Genomic DNA, 16133 nt, shown 5'->3' with positions numbered 1-16133 from the left:
CTAGGTTTCCTCCCTCCCAAGGATTGAAAGGCGCGCTTTTGCTATCCCAGCACTCTGGGAACACAAGGCAGGAGGATCGCTGTGAGCTTGAGGCCTGCCTCGTCCATGTAGTGAGTTCAAGGTCAGTCGGAGCTACATAAGGAGATCCGGTGTCTGTCAATCAATCGATCGATACACATTAAAAGGCATTCATACATTTCATTGTGTTCCGCAATAAAATCTCCCGCCCGTCTGGCTATCCTTCCTTCTCCTGTCCTGTCACAGATTTCCCCCTCCCAGTGCATTAATATAGGAGAAATAAAACTCCCAACCTTCTAGATGACAGCAGTGTCAAGTTCATGTCTCCTGAAGACCAAACGTGAATTCCAAGGAACAACAGAGGTTACCAGTAGGGAGATTTATTCAGAAATAGCACCTAAAAGTCGAGAAACGGGTTGCCAAGGAGGCTTTGGTCATGGGCAATTTATAGCAAATGTGAGCACAACGTGAGTCAAATTATAAGCAACTAATAACATTACAAGTATAGCAGGCATGGTGCCACACGTCTGTACTCCTAGCACTCTGGAGGCTGAGGCAGGAGGATTCCAACAAGTTCAAGGCCATCTTGAGCTATATAGTAAGACTGTCTCAAGAAATAAACAAAAGGATTACAAATATAGCAGCTTAGCTAATACTGATCCAGTAGGGAAGTTGGGTATGTAGCAAGAGTATTTAGCTGACATTATTAACCTTGGTTTATCCATGACTTCTAAAACAAGAGATTTTAATTTGGGGAAGGGATGGGTCCAAGTGTTCTGGTCATCCACATGGGTGTTTAATGCATAATCTGGATTTAATGGACCAGATGGTACTAATTACAGTTTTACTTATCTCTCAGGATAATATGCACATCTGGCCATTGGGACTTTATCTTGAAGTCTTAACTCTTCAGGTGCACCTGCGGCCACAATTCTGTTGTCTTTGTTTTTTATGACTCCTTCAGAGCCCAGTATATCTCTCACTGTGTATTAATTCCTATCTGACTTAGCTGCCTGTAATATTTCCCCTACTGCAGTTATCCCTAACTGTGGTTAAGAAAGAAAAGTCATAGTTTCAGTCTAGCTCCTTCAAGTTGGGAACGGTCAGAGTAGGGGAGACCACAATCAGGGCCCTTCTCCAGAGAGCTAATCTGGTGGACCTTGTGTAGAAGTCATAAATTCCCCTTACCAGGGAGTTATGAACTTCCTTTATCAGGTCAGACTAGTGGGTCCCAGTAAAAGGATTCTGACACATTTGTCGCTGTTTCCATCTCCATGATCATTTGGAATCTGGCAGTCTTTGGGTGAAAATAAACAAATTTTTCCAAGAGATTTTCATCTTTCGCACATACAAAGTATGAGCACCAGTGTGGAAATTCAGGGTGGGGAAAGAGCCACATCCAAATACTGCTCTGAAGGGGTTGGAATAGCAAGTCCAGCCATCTGGCTCCTAGACCTCTATACCAATGGAAGCTATCTATAAGTGGAATATTTTTTTAACCAGATCTGAATTATTTATCTAAAGACAAAAAATTTTACTTATTAGTGCACAAGTGCCTCCAATTTCAGATGTAAGAAGATGGAGAATTCAGTGGTTTTGAATTGTAATTTTAACTAATGACTGTGAAGATTCTTGTTGAGCTTTTAAAGCTTCCACTGTAGTTTTCTGGCCCCATGAACCGACAGAGGTCAGCTACAGCTGTAATGGCAAGCTGCCAGCAGGGGTCAGTGATTGGAGCCCCCTTCCTATATCTCGCCTTTATTATTATGGTATTATTTTTATACATCTTTCAGTTATACTTTTCTTCTGGATGTTTAAAACTAAGTTAAAGTGAGACCTGTGTTAATCAAAATTAACCTTTTGCTATCTACCAGGGTCAGTTAAGTCTCCTCAGTCATTACTTTTGGAACCATGTATAGAGCCATTCAGCGTCTCTGTCAGCGTCAGCCACCAGGATGGGTCAGTCTTAACTGACCATCTAGCTGCCTGTGAAAACATGGGAAGTTTTTTCTCTTTGATGACCGTTCTTTTAGCACACTGTACACAGGTTGATCCCTGTCCTCTGAGGTCTAATGACTTTCTCAAGGTGTTGAGTGACTCACCAAGGTTGTAAGATCCTGTAGAAAAGATTCCCTCATGTCCTGGGTCACTCATGACATTTGAGGGCCAGAGCCAAAATATTGGCATCCCTGTCAGCCCAGTTATTTTTGTAGCTTTGGTCTCTAAATCTAAGTATTTGAACACCCAGGAGAATATTTGAAATATGTAATATGACCTGGAAAGTGTTATTTTTTCATCAGTCATGAGCATCTTAGAAGTCAAATTCTCATAGAATGATAATAGATAAAGTTTTACATAGAATGCTTGAAATTAAGAGTAACATAGCATGTTAGCATGACAACCATGATGACATTACTAGAACCCTTAAGTTTTATCATTATCTCTGAAAAACATTTAGCTATTCACCTTAGTATAGAATAATTTGTAGCCAGTTATCTTTATTTAATTATAAAATATTAGCCAGGTTTGCTAGTGCACACCTGGAATCCCAGCACCCAGGTGGCTGAGGCAGGAGGATTGCTATAAATTCAAGATCAGTGTTGGCTACATAGTGAATTCAAGGTCAGCTTGAACCACAGAGGAAGATCAAAAACAAACAAAAAAAATTTAAATGACATAAAGAAACTCTTACCTGCTTTGTTAGCTTTTAGCCATTCTTTGTTACCAAAGTGACATTTGAGTAGAATGTACCTGTCTATGGGTGTAATTTATGGACTATTAATGCCTAAACTCTAGTGGTGAAAGTGACACTGTCTGGACTGCAGAGTTTAGGGAACCTCACTGTTGTAACAGTTGTATGACAATCACACAAGCACAAGCCTGCAAACACATCCACATTATCTGGGTGGCTGGCTCATGCTGGACTGGCATTTACATTTCATCACAGGCAGCTGGAACACAAGGGGAGAATGGATGTTTGAAGATAAAATGTTTTACCAGCATAAATAACTTTAACCTAAAGGTCATTAGTATGATATTTTTCAGCTTTGCATATCTGAAGGTCTGTATTCTTGGGAAACACAAATATTCTATAAGATTAGCATAACTGATGTCACAGCTATGGAGAAATGTTACAGGTTTAGTTTCTACTCAAGAGAAATTTCAGACTCCTTTAACAGATTTATAAGATGTAACTATATGGACAAGGATAAACGATATCTTCACACCTCTGATGAGTTGAGGAAATGGTTTTAATGACCACAAATAGATTTATTATCCCACATACAATTGTATCTCATTTAAACTATAACAAAATGCTTATTTAATCAAAGCTAATAGATGCAGATTAAGTTTAAACGTCTGGATCAACTTACAGAAATGTTAGATTTAATTACTTGATATGTTTGACTTCTAAGCATAAAAAAGAGGACCTATTAGTTACTTTATATATATTAAACTTACATAGTCTTTATAAATTTAACATTAAAGTTTGGGCTCATAGTCAAGATTTCAGAAATTCAACATATGAATAGAATTTTAAACGCTGTTAGGGAAAAGAAACAATACCTCTGAAGGAAAGTCCATCAGAACAGCTGGCCTCTCAGTATAAACCCTTAAATCAAGAGGAGCTTGGAGTGAAGTATTTCAAGTTCTAAAGAAAAACAACTTTCCGTGCAGATTTATGTATCCTGAAAATCTGTATCTTTCAAAACTGATGGAGAAATAAGATACTTCTATGATGATGAAATCCAGAGGAAATTTATGACCACAATACCAGTATTCCAAAATGTTTTGAAGGACATTCTAGGAAGAGATAACAAGGGGACAGCAAGAAGCCCAAACAGAAGGAATTCACCAGGCAAGACAAAAAATTACACAGAAGAAGGGGGGAAAGCTCACCTCCCTAGCCCCACTAGTGGAGGAAGACCACCAAGCCCTGCCCTGGCGTGGGCAGCTGAGCCAATCCTGGGCACGTCAGTGCCCTCCCACTGCCACCACACAGAGGACGACCACTGTGCTCCTTCTCAGATCAGGTTGCTGAGCCATGCCTGCCATCCAGCATGGTCCTCCCATGTGCTGACCCAGAGGACTGCCGAATCTGCCCTGGCTCGACCACTGCCCTTGGCTACCCTTCCAATCTCTTAGACCAAGCACTGCTGTGAATGTTTGGCTCACAGGGTTCCTCCCACAACACTAAACTGCAGTGGACTGGCAGTGCTGGTTTGATGGGACACTTGGTGGCCCCTCACCCATACAGAGAACCTGGCAGGTTCTGGGTACTATGTACCCAACAATTGGGCAAACATCAACCACACAGTAGAATCCTAGGACATACACTCTCCACAGTTGTGACTATTGGGATTAAATAACCAGATATTGGCCCAGAAGGTGACAACAACAAAATGAAAAACCCAAATGCAATCTCAAACATCTAGTCCATTAGGTGCAAGAACAGGCAACAGTGAAATAGAGGACTATAAAAGTCATTCACCAGGTATCTCTGAAAAGATAGCAAATGAAGTAAAGAAACAAATCCATGAGGCTATAGAGGAAATCAAATTAGAAGTAATGTCTTACATAAAGACAGAAATAACAACCTTAGCAAAGGATTTACTCAACATAGCTAGGGAAGAAATAGATAAAAAATACAGGAGCATGAGAAATTGAATGAAACTTTGAATGAACAATTTAGAAAACAAGCAGAAACCATGAAACAAATTCAAAGAGACATCCAAGAAACTAAAAATTCTACTGAAAGCTGGCAAATTCATTTAAATGAAGCTGAGGATAGAATTTCACACCTCGAGGACAGGATCACAGATAGTGACCATGAAAAGAAAGAACTTACACAAACAACAAAGCAGCACAAAATGACAATCCAGCAGCTTCAAGATGATGCCAAGAGAAACAATGTAAGACTAATAGGCATCAGTGAGGATGCAGGTGACAACGCAAAGACCATAACTAAGCTGTTCACAGAAGTAATAGCAGAAAATTCCCCAAACATGGGGAAAAAATATGATATACAAATAAGTGAGGTATACAGAATGCCAATCACAACCAACATAAATCTACACCCAGTCATAGAATAATTAAGATCTCAGACATACAGCATAAAAACACAACACTAAAAGCTCTTAGAGAAAAGACACAACTCATCTATCAATGAAAGCCTATTAGAATCACAGAAGACTTTTCAGCACAAACACTCAAATCAAGACAAACTTTGAGTGAAGTATTTCAAGCCCTAAAAGAAAACAACTTTCAACCCAGACTGATGTACCCAGAAAAACTGTCTTTCAAATTTAATGGAGAAACAAGATACTTCCATGACAAAGAACAACTGAAGGAATTCATGTCCACCAAACCAACTCTAGAAAGAGTATTGAAAGACATATTAAAAAGAGATAATGATGACCACAATCCCAGAACAACAACAGAAGGAAAACACCAGACTGAATAAGAAATTAAACAAGAGAGAAAAGCAGGAAACCAACAACAGGAACATAATATGGCAAAATCAAGCCACTACATATCAGTGATATCCATAAATGTAAATGGACTCAATCCACCTGTCAAAAGAAGCAGGTTGACAGAATGGATCAAGAAACAGGACCCAAAATATGCTTTATACAAGAAACACATCTGACTCAAAAAGAAACTCATTGACTAAAAGTCAAAGGATGAAAAACAGTATTCCATGCAATAGGGACCCAGAAAAAAGCAGGGGTAGCCATTCTGTTTGCAGACAAAGCGACTTCAAACCTAAAAGTATTAAAAGAGATAAAGAAGGCCATTACATACTTGTAAGTGGAAAACTACAAGAGGAAGGCCTAACAATTATACATATATGTGCAACAAATACAGGAGCACCCAACTATATAAGACAGATACTAATGGACATGAAAAACCAAATACACAAGAACACAATTATAATAGGAGACCTTAATTCCCCACTGTCACAGAGAGATAAGTCAACTAGATAAAAAGTCAGCAAAGAAATAATAGAACTGAATCACACCTGTGAATGAATGGACTTAGTGGATGTTTACAGAGTGTTCCACCCAACCACATCAGAACATATGTTCCTCTCAGCTGCACATGGGACATTCTCCAAAATAGACCATATATTAACTCATAAACATTCTTAATTAAATGCAAGGAGAGTGAAATGATCCCATGCATAATATCAGATCATAGTGCACTAAAATTGGAAATCAGTGGCAAAAAACTACAAAACCTGCATAAACAACAACAATGTAAATGACATAAATAACAATGGAAATTAAATAACAACCTTCTGAACAACCTGTGGGTTACAGGTGAAATTAAAAAAGAAATAAAACAATACCTACAATACAATAAAAATGCAGATACAATATACTATATAACCTATGGGATGCAATGAAAGCAGTCCTAAGAGGAAAATATATAGCAATAAATAGTCACATCAAGAAAACAGAACCAGCACATATAAACAACTTAATGCTACATCTCAAGCTCCTAGAAAAGGAAAAGCAAGTCAAACCCAAAGCTCATACAACACAGGAAATTGTAAAGATTAGAGCAGAAACTGACTGACAACTAATGACAGAAAAAGAGCTCAACAGAAATGAGGCAGAGAAGGTTGAATGGTAGGAACAGCTGTTTTGGAGAAAACAAAACATCATAATAGCTAGTGCTGATTTAATATCATATTGTTTTGAAGTCCCATCAAGCTTTTGTTCTTCTGTCTCCATCGGTCTTAACATGTTGTATCTTATTGGATATTATTATATGTGATAATATAAACAAAAACTTTTATAGACAAGGAGATTATACAGAAACCATTGTTCATTTTCTATTAGTTGGTTCTAAATACCCTGTAATACTGTCATTCTTTTGAATGGTTTTACATTGTCTTGATATGTTTGATGTTACAGTATATGAAGTTATACTCAAAGATTTCAAGGAAAGAGACACTATGGTAACTACTTTTATGTCAGGATATCTTGTGGTGAAACACTATTTTGCTTAAATGGTTATGCTTTGACCTGCACTATTTTGTTGTTATGCCCTCTTTTATCCCCATCTCCTTTTTTTAATTACTTACTTTTTTATTTTTATCTTTTTAATTAAGGGAAAAATAAATAAAAATAGCAGGATATGTTATAGTAACCCACTTTGATTTCCTATTAATTTGATTTGAAACCCTGTATTGCTCTCACCATCTTGTTTTGACTGATTTTCCTCTATTCTGTTTTGCTTGATAGTACCAAGTTTGAGAGTATAGGCAACAACTGTGAAGACAATAAGATTCACTATGACGCCCATTCTGGTTTGACTATTATCTTCTTTTGAAGTCCTGTAATGTCTCCAATGTTTAGGTTTTATTGGTTTTGTTCTTTACTGTTTTGTTCAATTTTATTATAACTGATGATATAGGCAATTCTTTTTAAGACAGCAAGAGGCATTATGGTAACCACTGTTGATCACTTTGAATTCTGTTTTTACATTATGTATTATGTCCATCCTTTTGATTTGACTGACTCTGTTTTGTTATGTCACATTTGGTTTTAGTCTCTTCAAAAAAGTCATAAGAACTGTGAGAGTAATAAAACCCAAAATGTATAATTGTCATTGTACAAAAGAGAGGAAAAGAAAGTGCTCTAAAGGATATAACTGCATGTATATTTAAGTGTATATGATAGATAACCATATTATTGAGTTTTGTTGGATCATTGAACAGAACTGTTTGCAGTCTCACTGTTCGAATGTCCATTTTATATGCTTTAATTTTGTAACTTGAACAACTATCTCTAAGATGACAATATGTAATCTATTAACTAGTGATTTCCTACTTTTTTTTTTGAAATTCTGTGTAACTTGTACCCTTTTCCTGCTTTTTTCTTTTTCTCCTTAAATAAATTTTTTTTAAAAACCAGCATGGTACTGGGGAAAAAACCCTGAAGATCATGGAACATATTATAAGATGCAAAAACAACTCCAGACACACACTCCACTTTATCTTTGAGAAAGGTGCCAAACACAGTTACTGGAAGAAAAATAGCCTGTTTAGTAAATGGTGTCGGACCAGCTGGGTGCACTTGGGAGGCTGAGGTGGAAGCATCACTATGTTGAGCTCATAGGCCAGCCTGAACTGCATAGTGAGACCCTGTCTCAAAAAAGACAAAAACAAACAAACAAACAAACAAATGGTGCTGGAAAAACTGGATCTGCACAAACCATAGATTAAAACTGGACCCATGTTTTCTCACTAAACTAAATTAGATATAGATCTAAGGGGCTGGAGATTTAGCTCAGTGGCATAAGCACCAGCCTGGCAAGGGTGAGGTCATGAGTTTGATCCCCAGTACCAAAAAATAAAAAATGAAAAAAAATAGACCTAAGATCTAAATATTAAACAAAAACATTAAATATGCTGGAAGATAGGATAGGTAAAATTCTTCAAGACACTGGTGTACGCAAAGACTTTATGACCAAAGCCCCAATCATGAGTGTCACAGATTAATTTAACTAGTTTAACCCATTACTCCAGAGACTTTGTGCTCTACTAGGCCACATGATCTTTTGTTCTGAAGGAAGCCTGACAAATGCATTGTGTTCAAGCAAGTGAATGCAAGACCTTGAGTCTCGGTGGAAGGCTGCTGGGACAACATGACACACTTTGCTAAAATGTGTCTGAAAGAACAGTAAACATGAAAGCCAGGTATCACTAAATATGGTTACTAGGATAGTTAAGCAATTAAGTTCTCACTTGTCTGTACTTTACGCTTCACACATTCTGCTTCTGCTCCTTGTAAAGGACAGACCAATAAAGTCCAGAGAAAATTGTAATCAAGGCTTTGGTCCTAGAGATTGAAGTCCCCCAAAACCCATAACTTTGTCTCTCTTGTTTCCATTGTATCTGCTCATTTTTGGGAACTGTCTCTTCACAGAAACCAACATGATTGCACAGGAACAATCACAACTAGGATATCATCTCATTAGAAAACTTTCTCACAGCAAGAAAAACCACCAACAGGTGAAAAGACAACCCACAAATTAGGAAAAAATATTTGCCAGCTTCTCTTCAAAGGTTTACTATAAAGAATATACAAAAAACCAGATCTCCCAGATTTAAGGAACCATTTCAAAAATGGGCATCTGAGGTGAATACCCACTTCTCAGATGAAGAAATACAAACAGCAAATTAATACATGAAAAATTGTTCAACATCACTGGTTATTCGAGAGATGCAAATTAAAACAACACTGAGATTCCACCTCACCCCAGAAAGAAATAGCTATGGTTAAGAAATCAACCAATAACAAACTCTGGGGGCCTGTGAGGAAAAAGGGGACCCTTCTCCACTGTTAGTGGGAGTGTAGAATGGTGCAACACTGTAGAAATCAGTGTGGAGACTCCTCAGAAAACTAGGATTAGAGGTTCCATTCAACCCCGCTATTCTTCAACTGGGGAAAACATCATACCACAGTGATATATGTGCTTCCATGTTCACATCAGCAGCATCAGCCAATGAATGGATTTTAAAAAAGCATAGGAGTTTTATGCAATGGAGTACTACTCAGCCATCAAGAAGGATTAACTGGAGAGTGTAGGTAAAGAGATGCAACTCGAGACCATAGTCATAAGTCAAATAAATCAGGCTGGCATGTGTAAACACTGTATTGTCTTCCAAATGTAAGAAACTGAAAGAGTAGGATCCAAAATAAGATCCAAAATGTATAAATAGATACTGTGAAATGGGAATGAAATTGTTCAAAAGGAAGGAGAAACAGATGTAGGAAAGGGGAAAAGGTAGGAAAAAGGAAAAATATATATAATATATATACACATGATAATTAAAATAGTTATAGTGCTAATTTCTCTTAGTTCATTGAAAAGAAATGTTTGTGCTTATATTGTTTGATATTTTTTCATACTTATATATTATAATCTAGTAACTACTTTGAAGCTAACAATATATAATGGATTAACCATTGTTACTCTCCTATTATCTTTTGAAATTTTGCATCATTTTGGTTTTTTCTTTAAAATTAAAAAAACTTATATAAATAGTCTTTCCATTGGAATCTTGAAGAGTGCCAAAAAAAAAAAAAAAAAAAAAAAGAAAAGAAAAAGAAATTGTTGAGCTCAAGGGACCACCCACTTGGGACCCCCTTCTGCCCTTCTTAGGTAGAAGCTTTCTTCTTCTCAATAAATTTTTCCTACTTTTAACCTCTGTTGTTCCAGGAATTCATTCTTTGATTTTAGAGAATGCAAACTTTGTGTCTGGGACATCTGGCAGTGGGGCGTTATTTCTCGCTTATATTATTTGGAGGTCCATACATCTTCCCTGTGTCATACACCACATATCTTTTGGAAGTAATCCCCTTGATTCATAGATTCTGGATTGTGATTCACTTAGGTAGTGAAGATTTTTACACTCTAAATGTTTCCATTTAATCAATATCACCTAAGTGACTAAAAAAAGAAACTGTTGAACACTGAGATTCATGTTCTATCTAAAGCAGCTGAAGGTGCTTTAACTGGTTATTAACGCACATTAAACAGACAGACACACCCAGGACGATTCCATTAAATCAGAGCGACTGTCAGATGCTTTGGCCAAGTTGAACTGCAATAACCCTTTTACATTTTATAGGTTTGTAACTAAGTGGACTAGACAGAACTTTTCTTATAGGTCACCAATGAACAGAGATCAGAATCAGTGATAAGAATCAGGAAGAAAAAGCCTTTTGCACCTGATAAAGTGAAGACTAATTTTAAGGAGGACCCAAAGCAGATGATTTATTTGACTGAAACAGCTAGTGATATAGACATACACTGTCGATCTCATAGCCAGGGTCTGGGTAGCCACAGCTGACACTCTGAACTGCTGCTCTGATGCTGCTTATAATGGTTCCTTCCAAAGGACCAGACAAAGGTAATTCCGACTGCTTTTATTTCCAGGTGGTTCCCAACTTTTTCTTGATTAACAGTTGACAATTTAAAATAATTGAAGGGCTTAGTTCTCGCCCATAGGGCACAGAGGATAAAGAGGGTGGGTTTGGGCTCAGTCATGGTACCAGATGGCACCTTAAGGACTCGAGGCTTCTGGTTTTCCAGTGACTTCCATCTGCACTTTGAACACACAGCAGTGTCTTCTCTCATGCAAAGAAAGTCTGAACACTAGGCACCTCTGACCATCTTCCCTCTCACTTGCAGTACAACTCCAGTTGTAAAACAGTATGATAGACAATGTTTCCCTCCACATTCCAGTTCACCTCCAGGGAATAGGCGGTCCATGCACAAATGCAGAAAAATATTAAAAAGCTTTCCCTTGGTGTGTGAAGGTTGAACAATTTTCAGTGCTTAAGAATACAGTGGAGCTGGGTATCATGATGCACACTGGGAGGCTGAGGCAGGCAGATAGTTGCAAGTCCAAGATCAGCCAGGGCTCCAAAGGGAGCTCAAGGCCAGCTTGAACTACATAGCAAGACGCTGTCTCAAAAAAAGATAATGAAGAGTACAGTGGTACCTGAGTTGAACAATTCCCATTGCTCAAGAATACCTTATATTCTCGATTTAGGAAATTCATGTGTTTTAGGATTTTGGAAGGTTGACTGTACTTATACTTCTGTGGGAGGGCTGTCTTCATGTTTGTCACTCAGTGTGAAGTCTGTGAACTGAAGTGAAAGTTTGCTGAACACTTTTGTTCATGAGCCCATCTGTCTGCAAAGAGAAGCATTTGTGAATCAAGGTATTACTGTGCACTCCAGAAGAGTGAGAGAATTCACAACTGAGCTTCCCTCTGCAAACCAGACGGGGAGAGGAGGACAGGTTTTTAATCTTAGGTTTTTATATGTCCTAGGGCATCTCCTGAGGTTGCCCTCCTCCAGAGCAGGTGGCTGCTACCTGGAGAGTTACCGGAAGGTAGGTCGGGATAGAACAGCAGTCACCTTTACCGAAGCACACACATGCTTCCTCTGAACACTCACATTCCCAGCGCCAGAGGGAGCTTCCAAAAGCACAAGCTATAGCTGATTCTGGCTGTAGCGCCCAGTGTAGGAAGGGAGGCACTGCCAGGGAAACTTACATCAGCCTTGGATAACTGCTTTCTAACTTTGTTAGAAAAAGAAGGAAAAAATTGGAGGGCAGAATGGAAGCATTTCAACTTTATTGCTTAGGGCTTGTAGGTATGTGTGCTTGTTGGACAACTCCACTTGGTGTCCCCAGAGTTCAGTTCCCTCCCTGTGACTCAGGATGGCTGCTTCTCCTGCCCGTCCTGCTGGTGAAGGGAGAAAACCCCGCCCAGGCACTGGGTTGACCGAAACCATCATGGGTGCCTTCCTGGATGAGCACAAACTCTGATTCACTTCTAACCGAGGGATGGAAATTATGTGGTCTAGAGAAGCACAGCACTGCTTACTGACAAGGACAGCGACCATCCGTAACAGAGGTGAACTGCCAAGTCCTGTCCCTGACCTTGGGCACACTCAAGAGCACGAGCTGTAACGCAACTAGAAATCCAAGAGGTTGTTCCAACAGACATTTAAAATAAGACCACCAGCCATGGCGTAACTGCCCAATCAGCCAAGGAAGGAATACAAGTAAACTCAGCAACGGTGTAGAGGTCTAAATGCAGCCTATGCAAAACAGAAATGTGAGGCCCTGTCGCAAAAATAAAAATGGCCCATCAAAAAGCCTAAATGTAGAGATATCACAGGCTGCCCTGCTCTCAGCTTTTAACACAGCTCAACCAATCAACAAAAGGCCTAAGCAACCAGTATACAGTGGATGACACTTTTGGATACCTAAATGAATCACAATTCTGAATCCAGTCAAAATATTTAGGTCACTAAGAAACCAAGGGAAACTCTTTCCTCTAATTGGGTTGCTAGGACCTCCAAGATGAGTTAGGGGAGCCATGACTCCCAACCCGCTAGATGGCAGATGTGCCAAGTTCGTGTCCCCTGAAATCAAAGAAGGAATTCCAAGGAACCAAGGAGGGCAAGAGTGGGAAAAGTTTATCAAGAGAGAGCTCGTGAGAGGCAAGGGGGTTCCCGCAAGTGGGCCACCGTCAAGGGGTAATTTACACTGCGAATGTGGACACAATGCAGGTCCGACTATAATCAGCCAACAAGATTACAAGCGTAGCTGCTAAGATGATCCTGAGCCACTAGGGAAGCAGGGCAGGTAGCAGGGTTTCTTGGCTGGCACCACTAACCTTGGCTTATCCATGACTCTTAAGTAGGAACATCTGGTGGCTTTCACAGGGCTGATGAAGAGGTGGGCTAGGACTCAAGGAAGGGAAGGAGCTGTGCGGGTATCCGGAAAGAATACACTCAGCAAAGAAGAAAGAGGTGCAAAGTCCCTCCAGCATCAGCTGCTTACCACTACGCCACACCACGCCAGCGGGCAGCAGGGCCCATGTGAGCACAGCCAGGGAGAAGGTGAGTAGGAAAAGGAGATCAAGAAAGCCTGAAAAGAAGTGGCTGCTTCCTCCAGAGCCATGGCCTACAAGTTACAGGGAAATGGCACTTTGGGGAGCAGTTCTCTGGAAAGCTTAGCTGAGCCAGCGCGGTCTCCACAGATCCCTGCACTCAGGCTCTGAGTCCACCGCAGTCTGATGCAGCTGTCAATTCATCACTGGCTAGGAGAGAGGGTCAGGACAGAGCCTGCTTCAGTGGCTTCCTAAATATGCACAACTCTGCGACAGGGTGTGGGCTCTGTAGTGAACTCAGAGAGATGACAACTTATTAATGTGGATAAAATGAAAATGGCAGTATGTGGTAATGGAAATACTGGCTCCCATACTACAGAACGAATGAAAAATGACTTTTTATGGCATTCTCCTGTTTTTATTCATTGCTTTTAGAAGAGAAGCACAGAAGGGACTTGTAAAAAAATGTATTCCAGCATTGCAGAAATGATAGTGCTCTGCTGTACTATCAGAATTCTGGCAGCAAAATGCTTATAACTGTTCTTTTACATTACCTTTATTATGAAGCATGAAGAAACATAGCTTTTTTAAAAAACAAAATGACAAGTTAAAAGGTTGTCATTCTGTCTCCTGAGAACATTATTTAATAACTCCCCCCCCCTTTTTTGGTACTCATGACCTTGTGCTTGCCAGGCAGGTGCTTATAATAAACTCATTTTTATACATGTGAATCTTATTTATTTCACGAGTATGTTCTCAAGTTGCACTCATTTATCTATAAAAGTCTCCTGTTTATTCTTCTTTATAGTTGAGTTGTATAAAAATACCATATCTTTTTTATCCATTCCTCAGTTGATGGACACTTAGGTTGTTTCCAAGATCTGGCTATTACAAATTGTGCTGCTATAAACATGGGCGCCCATATATCGCTGTAGTATGATGTTGTAAATTCCTTGGGGAAAATACCCAAAAGAGGAATACTGGGTTGAATGGGACCTCTAATCCTAGTTTTCTGAAGAATCACCACACTGATTTCCACAGTGGTTGCCCCAGTTTGCACTCCCACCAACCATGGAGAAGGGTTCCTTTTCCCCCACAGCCCCTCCAGCATTTATTATTGCTTGATTTGTGATAGTAGCCATTCTTTCTGGAGTGAGGTGGAAGCATTTTAAACTAAACTAATTTTAAACTAAAAAAAGAACATTTTGAGAAGGAATGGGTCCAGGTGTTATGGCCAAAGCAGATCTAGATTAATGGCCTGGGTTGTCACCCTGGTTGTCACAGTAAGGTCTCTGATTCTCCTCATCTATAGAGCAGTACGGAAATTAGACCATTAAGACTTTGTCTGGAGGCCTGGCCTTCTTCAGATGCACTCCGGAGACAATTCTGATGTCTTTGATTTCCACTGACTTCCTTGAAAGTACAGTTCCTCTCTGACTGTGTATTAATTTGTCCCTAACTGAGCTGTCTTTAACAGTGACTAGTGGGAACGCTATTCACAAGCTACTTGCTGCCTGGGTTATCAGACTGGGCATGAGGATGTTACAGTACTATTAAAAGTAAGTAACTTCTAGTTTAATTAATAATGGCCCATATGTGCAAGAACAGTGGTGCTCGGAATTCAGTACACCAAGGAGAAGTCGTAAAATAATTCCTGAAGGTGTAAAGAAGAAAGTTGTCCATAGATTAGTATGCACAGGGCAAGCACAGTACATACAGAGCTTAGTACCAGCCAGTTTTGAGGCAGGAGGCTGGCTGCAAGTTCGAGGGCATCTTGTGATACATAATGAGCTTGAGGCTAACCTGGACCTTGCTGTGTAGCAAGATCCTGTCTAAAAACCCAACAAACCATGTATAGATAGTTCAGATAGTTATACTACTGTGTTTGGGTCAGTGCCTAGATCCCCAAACCCCCAGTGGGAGCATGACGAAGGTTCAAAGGAATGAGACAAGTGGCACGGCCTTTAGGGCTTCAGGAGGACTGAAATCCTCAGCAGAGCTCGTAACTCTGCTGGCCAGCTGACCCTGGGCAGCCCATATTTAATCAGAACAAGCAAGGAGTTGAGTGGGCAATGGAGGAAACCTGAGCAGGATCTTGAGAGGGGTTCAAGGACCCCTCAGAGCAACAGATGATGCTAATTAAGGAAAACTATGCAGAAAGTCCCCAGGTGACCTCAGCTGTGGCCTATCTCCCCCCGCCCCCCGAGGCATCGCCTTGTTCTCAGTTTAGCCATGCGTGGGCCACACCACAGCCCTGCACATGTATTCAGCTTCAACGCTCTGCAACACTACTGATTTCTCCAAGTTCGCTGAAGAGAAACATTCGTCCTGGCCCTGTCCAGACAATTGAATGCAGAGGTCTTGCTCTCTGGTAAATGAGTTGTGAATGTATTGTACCATTGTTGCCCCAATTGACGTGTTCTGAAATCATCTTATTTCCCTTTGAAATAGATTTTTTAAAAAATCAATCAACCAACCAAACACAAAATTCCAGCAACACCTCAAAGGAAGTCTAACAATTCTTGAGAACTATGTGACTAAGGCAGAGTCTTCTCTGTGACTTTTTTCCTTGCCATGACTATGAAGGTGAGACAACATGCAGTGATACTTTTCAGTGCTTGGACTTGAACCCACGGCCTTGTTTGTGTCAGGAATAAACACATATTTTATTTTACTTTTGTGGAAC

The sequence above is a fragment of the Cavia porcellus genome, unplaced genomic scaffold (genome assembly GCF_034190915.1).
Source record: "Cavia porcellus strain 051 isolate PalLab524CR breed Dunkin Hartley unplaced genomic scaffold, mCavPor4.1 scaffold_7, whole genome shotgun sequence".
In the NCBI taxonomy this organism is placed as follows: Eukaryota; Metazoa; Chordata; class Mammalia; order Rodentia; family Caviidae; genus Cavia; species Cavia porcellus.
Note: the sequence above shows the minus strand (reverse complement) of the source record.